The following is a 7,390-nucleotide window of genomic DNA, read 5'->3' as shown; positions in this document are numbered from 1 at the left end:
CTTCCTTCCTTCCTTCCTTCCCTCCTTCCCTCCTTCCCTCCCTTCTTCCCTCCCTCCTTTCCTCCCTCCTTCCCTCCCTCCCTCCCTCCTTCCTTCCCTCCTTCCTTCCCTCCTTCCCTCCTTCCTTCCCTCCTTCCTTCCTTCCTTCCCTCCCTCCCTCCTTCCTTCCTTCCTTCCTTCCTTCCTTCCTTCCTTCCTTCCTTCCTTCCTTCCTTCCTTCCTTCCTTCCTTCCTTCCTTCCTTCCTTCCTTCCTTCCTTCCTTTTCTTCCTTCTTTCCTTCAATTCCTCCCTCCTGCCTGCCTTACTACTTTTTTCCTTGACAGGTTTATTGTTCAAGGCTGCAACTATGAATGTAAAACATCTGAGAAAAAAGTGAGGTGTTTGTTCTACTTTATGTGAAATTACAGTATTTGGAAACATCTGGATTCCTTACTTTTCTGGCATATACCTACCATGTACAAAATACAATGGAGAACGACATAAAACTCATTGAGATATAGTAAGACTTTTGTGTTTGTTTGCTATTTAAAACACTTATGGAATCACGATGGTGATATAATAGAAATAGCACTAGATCAGGTGTCCAAACCCATGGATTCAAATCATGATTCTGCTACTCACTGTTGGTTGGACCTTGAACAAGTCATTTCTCTTTCATGGATTTCAGTTTCCTCATCTGTAAAATGAGGGAAGTTGAGATTAATGGGCTGGAGGATTCTCTCTAGCTTTCAATCCTTTGATTTTAAAACCCATTGTTGCACAACAAGGAAGGAAGAGTAGGAAGGACAAAGGTCAATTCATTCCAAGTTTTATAATTGTTATGAAGCTCCTATTCTGGACAAAAGGTTCTGGATTCCAAGATGCTGAGATCAACTCTGTGTCTAAGTTAAAAATGGTGCTACTTAGGGTGGCTAGGTGGCGCAGTGAATAGAGCATGGGTCCTGGTGTCAGGAGGACCTGAGTTCAAATCTGACCTCAGACACTTGACACACAAAAAAACTAGCCGTGTGACCTTGGGCAAGTCACTTAACCCCAATTGCCCTCCCAAAAGCAAAAAAAATAAAGAAAGAGAAAAAAATGGTGCTACTTAGCAAGGGGGATCAGATCTGCTTAAAGCATTCAGTGAACTGTATGCTCTGATGTAGCTCATAAAAGAACAAAACCAGGCAGGGCTAGAGAAAAGCCAGAGAAGACAGATTCCAAAGCGACCTGGAACAGGCCTGCCTTTGGAAGCACTGATGCCAAACTGCTTTGGCTGCTTGTGGATTCTTACCTGTTTGCTTTTGGCAGCAAAAGCATCTTTTTTGGAACTTTGACCTCCCAATAGATCATAATATCTACTGGTAAAGCACTGTAGGGCCAGAGCAGATAATATTTTTCAGACAACCCCTAATTACTTAATTAAGACATATAAACACTGGCAGTTACCAGTTTATCTAAAGAAGACGGTGAAAGAGGGAGATATTTTCACAGGAGTCTGAGCTATTCTCTTAGGTACTGTTTCCATGGAGATTATTTGTAATGCTTACAGCAAGCTTCGGTTGCTGAGAGATACAGAGTCTGATCGTGCCTTCAGAGCACCTCAGCAGAAATCTCAGATGTGGGATATGGAAGATTTATAGCTAGAAGGGGCTGTCAAAGTCCTTTAGTCTAAATCTCATGTTTTGTAGAGGAGGAAACTGAGGCCCAAATAGGGGAAGACATAATTTGTCTAAGGTCAAATAAGTAGTAAGTAGCAATGCTGATATTTTGAATCTGGACCTGAGATTCAATCCCAAGCTCTAGGATTCTAAATACAGAGTTGTTTTTGTTTATTTTATTTTCTGCTTACTTGTTTTACCCAGCATGGTAGAGTGAGAAGAATGTTGAACTTGGATTCATGAGATCTGAATTCAAGATTTGGCTCTACCATTTACTATCAGTGTGACCTTGGACAGGTAATCTAACCTCTTTTGGCCTCAGTTTCCTCATCTGTAAAATGGCAGGATTAGTCTACATGACCTATAACTTTGGATCTTTGACACTGTGATCTAACTGCTTAATGGAGAGGTCCTTCCTGTCAGTCATGAGGACTCATTGAAATGGCTGCTGAATTCTGTGAATACAGTAAGGACTCAATATTCTACCCTCAGGTTTCTCCTTTTAGTTGGCCACACGGTTATAAAGATAACTCTGTGGGCTCTGGAAGGCTGGTGGTGAGGGGATCCTTCACCCTCACCATATTGGCTTGTGAGCATATGGCCTACTGGGCAAGCCTGTGCCTGGGATTTGGCCATCTTCTGTTTGTATCTTTTTTTTCTCTCCCTTCAGATTACTGGCAGAGACAGTGATAGATGAGCTGAGAGAGAAAAAGTTGCCCATAGATGGAGAAACTAAAGGGAAGCAAAGAGCCTTCTTGTCACTGACAATGCTGTGTTCAGTGTAGGTGAAATGCAAAATAGATGAATATGAAATATACTACTACAAATAGACACCCATGACACACACCTTTCCAATACACGTGCATGTAATACATGCCACATTTATTACATGCATGTCTACACGTACATAACATTATTAACATTTATGTAGCTTTAAGGTTTGTAAAGCCCCTTATAGAGTTAATCTTCACAATAATTTTCTGATGTAGGTAACATTATTATCCTTATTTTCTAGATGAGGAAAATGGCATTTAGAGAGGCTGACTTGCTCAGGGTCACACAGCTAAGTGTCTGAGGCAGGATTTGAACTCAGGTCTTTTTGACTCAAGCTCCAGCTCTCAATCCACTGTGCTACTTAACTGCCTCGTGCTTCAATGCCACTTGTTTATAAATCATCTTTCAACTGATTTTAATTACTCTATGATTCTTCACTGTGTATCACTCCCTTTCTGTGTGGGATTAAAACTGCCTGTTTCATACCTGATTCATTTTTTTGTACTTTGGGTGCTTTTTAAAACTTTCTTCCCCCTTGTTAGGGAGGACTCCTTTTCCTTTAGCATAAAACGAAATTATTCCTTCAGAATCCAGGGTGGAGGTAGAAATGGAACACTGAGGAGCCTACTTGCCCTTTTGAGATGACAGGCAGACCCATAGCAATGGATTCTGAGCAAACCTTGAAGGCAGGTAAGAGGTGGGGTTTGGAGAAGTCAATCAGTCTTTATGGCCTCATCTTAACTAGCCAAAGAGGTAGAGAAAACATCATTGCCTCTTGCTCGTAAGGAAGCAGTCACCAAAAGAAAAATCATCTTTTAAATGCCACAAATTTTTTTTTCCATAAAGGATTAAAAAATACCATTGGAGGAGGAAGGCAGAGCTCTGAATGATTTTTCTTGAACGTTGAAACTATCCCAGTCTCTTATAACATTTAAGTGGATAGCCTAACAATGACCTGAGCAAAAGAATTCACTTTTGGTGGAAAAAAATGTTTCTACTAACGCAGAAATATGTGGCATAGAAATAAAATAAGAATGAAAATGTCATTCCTTTACATTTATATAGTTTCTCTTTTCCAAAGCTGAACCTATCCAATAAGGTATAGACAGGAAATATTTTTTTGAAAACTTTAAGGAGTTATATAAATGCTAATCTGTATTATTATGCCATTGTATAAAATATTTTACATTTATAAATATATTATGTAAACATAAATACACAATACATGTACATATGTAGTTCAGGGAATTGCCATGGATGAACATGATGCTGCTATTACCCCCATACCATCTCTTGCATTCATCCCCTTTTCTTTACTCACACCATAATTACCCTAAAATTGGTCCAGATCACTTCTCACCTGGATAATTTATTATTATTATTACTAGCTAGCATTTATATAGTTCTTTAATGTTTGCAAAGCACTCTACAAATAGTTTTTTATTTTATCCTCAAAACAACCCTGGGAGGTAGGTGCTATTATTTTCCTCGTTTTATAGATGAGGATTTGAACTCATGACTTCCAGTGCATTAATCTACCCATTGTATCGCCAAACTTGCCTCAATTGTAATAGTCTAATTGTCTCCCAGAGTGAAGTCCTTCTGCTCTTCAGTCCATACTATTCCTCAAACATAGCTCCTATCATATCACTCTCCTACACATGAAGCTTCAGTGGTTCTCCTTTACCTCAAGGACAAAACAGAGTAAAGAACAATTTTCCTCTTGCCCTCCCCCACCTCTGGCATCTATAGCTATGATTAATGTTATATTAATCATTCTGGCAAAATAGCAAAACACATACTGTTACTCCTCATCCCTTTCCCCCTATTCACCTTCGCCATGTGAATTGCTTCACTGGACTCAGAAGCACAAAATCACAGGATCATAGCTAGAAGGGACCTAAAGTACAGGTCTAATCATTTCACTTTACTATTCAAGAAGAATTGAGGACTCTCTCTTGCCTCCAGAACAAATAAAAATTCCTTTTTTTGTGGGGGGTGGGTTCTAGCCTATCTTCCCAATCTGATTACATATCACTTCCTTTACATATGTTAGGATTCAGATAAACTGATGAATTACTGGTCTCCATAAATGGACTCCCATCTCCTACCTCCATGCCTTTGCAGTCTGTTCATGTTGCCTGGAATTCTCTCCTCACTTCTACCTCTTGGAACTTCTAAGTTCCTTCAAGGCTCAGCTCAGCCCTTCTTGATTATCTTGTGTGTTATTGCTTTGCATTTATTTTCTATCTCTTTGAGAGTTGATCATCTGCCTATGTTCTGTTTCCCACAAGTAGAATTTAAGTTCTTTGATAGAAGTTATTTCATTTTTGTGCAGCATATATATTTATAAATATTATTTATAATTTATATGATTCTATTTCTATTTATCTATATTTACTACATATTTAATTTTATATTATTACATTTATTTATACATGGTGTTTAATGCTTATTGAACTGAAATGAGTTGAGTTGAAATTAATTAAAGCTGTACCAGGGAACACTGACATTTGCCTACATTAATCAGGAACATGCTGAATCCAGCTCAGTCTGGATTGGTAGAGCTGATTGTTAAATTTTCAGTGTGAGTATTTGCACCTGGAAATTGCCAAATATTATAAATCAGGGCTTGATTTATTTTTTGTTTTGTTTATTGTCTAGACTTAAGAAAGTGATGGAGAAAGTGTTAATGCATTATTAATAACAAAACTTAAAAGCATGTCTGGCTTTTGGGAGAAGTTGTTAAAAAAAAAAGGTGTTAAAAATCTCTGATCTTTGCCTCCACTGCTCCTTGGGGCATAGTAAAGGGCCAACAAGTAGGGGTAACAATTGATAAACTGGGCATTGTTTAGAGGGTAGCTATAATGATGATGGGCTTTAAGATCACATCAGATGAAGTTAGTTTGAAGGAATTGGGTCTGTTTAGCCAGGAAATGAAAAGACAAGGCAGGGATTACAGTTTTCAAAAAATTGAGTGTCTTTTATGTAGAAGGTGGTTGTGCTTGGCACCAGAGAGTAGGACTAAGATAAAGATGTGGAAGTTTCAAGGAGTCTTGATGTGAGGAAAAAGAAATGATTTTAGTAAGCTAGAAGTCAAATGGACTGCCTTCAGACCTTGCTCCTTACCAGAGGTCTCCAAACAATGGCAGTAAGACCATTTGATTGGTGTGTCATAGGGAGAATTCTTGTTCAGATATGGATTGTGTCAGATGATCTCTGAGGTTCTTCTTTGTACTGAGATTGTATGATGGGATGTGATAGGAGGAGTCTAAAAGCTACAATGGGGAAACACTAGGCACTTCTTGGCCATCTACATTAATTCCTATCATTAGCTTTGTCATCATATTTTGCCCTAGGTTCATTCCTCTGGGGGTGATCTGATATCTACTCTGAGACCCATTCTCCTGAATTGTGATTGCCTTGCCTAAACCATCATTTCTTGAGAATTCTCAGACATGCTCACTTCTTTCCTGATTCAGCTCCTCCTCCAGACTTGGTCATTTCCTCCTAGATGCTTTCCCCCCAATATAGGCGCACTACTTCCCCCCTTCTCGTCATGTGTTGTCTACCTTCATCACCATACTTGATGGTGGGGACTGTTTTGTATTCTTACACTTGTGTACCCAGAACAGGGTCTGGCACGTAGTAAATACAGAACCCTTTTGTAATTGTGTTTATATCTTATGAGATTGCTGGAAATACAAGTTCCATATAGATTCCTAAAGTCCCCAGTGACTTTAGTGTCAAGTGTCGGGCACAGATACAGATAGATTTGAAATGGAGAAGACACTTATTAAGCACTTACTGTGTGCAGACGTAATGCTAAATGCTGAAATTTCAAAGACAAGACAATAATGTAGTCCCTACTATCAATGTGGTACTTTTGGGATCAGAAACTAGTTGAAGCATGAGCCAGAAATAGAGAATGAACAGTGTGGCTGAGCCTTCTTGTGATTTGGTAGTTCCAAGGTGAAAGCATCTCCTTGATTTGTCATTTAAACTATCAAATATCTCCATTTCATAGATTTAAAGGCTTGGTTGAGATGTTCACTATCTTAATTCTATATAAGTGGAAGCACAGCAGTTATATGATCAGGCCAAATGATTAATCTTTGGTTTGATTAAATTATCATTAACATGCTTGTTAGCAGACTAATTTCATTGGAATGTTCTTTAGCTCCAGTGCCTCTGGAGAAACTACTAGCTATTAAGTATATGGACTATATAATGAGCTCCCCATAAAAATCTAGTCATCAGCACTGACTTTATGCAATTAATTAATTAATTAAATTGAATACAAGCTATGACTCTAGATTCTCAGAGTTTCTGTGAACTTTGAATGTGAACCCATGTTGTGGGTGATTCATATGTATATATATATATATATGCATCTATCTATATGTATGTATATATGTATGATGATTTCAACAGCTTAGGGAACTCCTGCTGGAGAAACTCTCTTCATCAGTAGAAGCTGGCAGTGGCTTTAACTTACAGTTTTAGAGTTGTCTGAGGCTCAGTAAGGTTAAATGATTTTCTTGACATTACACAAGTAATATGCCAGAGACAGAATCAGAATTTAAGAGATGTAAGTTTTCAGTATTTGACCAGAAGCAAAGAGATCCAGATATTAGTAATTCATCATTAACTAGCTAGGTGACTTTGGTCAAGTTATTGAAACTCTCAAGGTTTGAGTTTGCTCATCTGGGAATGAGTGCATTGAATTATCATAAAATCATAGAATTTGAGATTTATAAGGGATCTCAGTTGTCATTGTTATTATAATTGTGAACAACAATAATAGTGGTGGTTGTTGTCTTCATGCAACCTAATATAACATTAGCATTTTTGATGGTCATGTTCCTTTGTTGACTCATATTTACCTGGCAATTTACTAAACCTCACACATCTTTTTTTTCATAAACCTTTCACTAAACCTACTTTCCCCCTTCTTATGCTTGTGAAGGTGATT

Source organism: Petaurus breviceps, unplaced genomic scaffold, assembly GCF_028583685.1.
Source record: "Petaurus breviceps papuanus isolate PSGF00001 unplaced genomic scaffold, PetGlider_PUasm1.0 90564, whole genome shotgun sequence".
Taxonomy (NCBI): Eukaryota; Metazoa; Chordata; class Mammalia; order Diprotodontia; family Petauridae; genus Petaurus; species Petaurus breviceps.
The sequence above is the reverse complement of the archived record's forward strand: the minus strand, read 5'-3'. Positions refer to the sequence as shown.